Raw genomic sequence first — 945 nt, 5'->3', positions numbered from 1 at the left:
GCCAGTTTCATGCTTGTTTCTGGCGTTCAGTGCCAGATTGTCCTCTATGTGCACATCCTGGCGTTAAACGCCAGGTTGTTGCTTGTTTTGGGCGTTCAGCGCCAGAAAGATGCTCTGTTCTGGCGTTGAACGCCAGCCAGATGCATCTTCTGGGCGTTGAACGCCAGCCCGTGCGTCCTCCAGGGTGAAAAATTTTTTTCTTCTGTTTTTGACTCTGTTTTTAATTTTTTTGATTTTTTCGTGACTCCTCATGATCATGTACCTAATTCAACACAAAAATAACAAAGAAACAAAATAAAATAAAATTAGATAAATAAAATTGGGTTGCCTCCCAACAAGCGCTTCTTTAATGTCAATAGCTTGACAATGGCTCTCATGGAACCACAAGATGATCAGGTCAATTTAGTGTGTTGTCTCCACACCAAACTTAGAGTTTGGATATGGGGTTTGAACACCAAACTTAGAGTTTGGTTGTGGCCTCACAACACCAAACTTAGAGTTTGACTGTGTGGGTTCTTCTTGACTCTGAACTGAGAGAAGTTCTTCATGCTTACTCTCTTTTGTCACAGAGGGATGACCATGTGCTTGAAACACAAGGTATTCCCCATTCAATTGAAGGACTAACTCTCCTCTGTTGACATCTATCACAGCTTCTGCTGTGGCTAGGAAAGGTCTTCCTAGGATGATGCATTCATCATATTATGAAATCAGCAGGGATGTAAAAGCCTTCAACCTTTACTAGAACGTCCTCCACTATTCCATAAGCTTGTCTTACTGACTTGTCTGCCAACTGTAATGAGAACAAGGCAGGTTGTACCTCAATGATTCCCAGCTTCTCCATTACAGAGAGTGGCATCAGATTTATCCCTGACCCAAGATCACATAGAGCTTTTTCAAAGCTCATGGTGCCAATGGTGCAAGGTATTAAGAACTTGCCAGGATCTT

Source organism: Arachis hypogaea, chromosome 4, assembly GCF_003086295.3.
Source record: "Arachis hypogaea cultivar Tifrunner chromosome 4, arahy.Tifrunner.gnm2.J5K5, whole genome shotgun sequence".
NCBI lineage: Eukaryota > Viridiplantae > Streptophyta > Magnoliopsida > Fabales > Fabaceae > Arachis > Arachis hypogaea.
The sequence above is the reverse complement of the archived record's forward strand: the minus strand, read 5'-3'. Positions refer to the sequence as shown.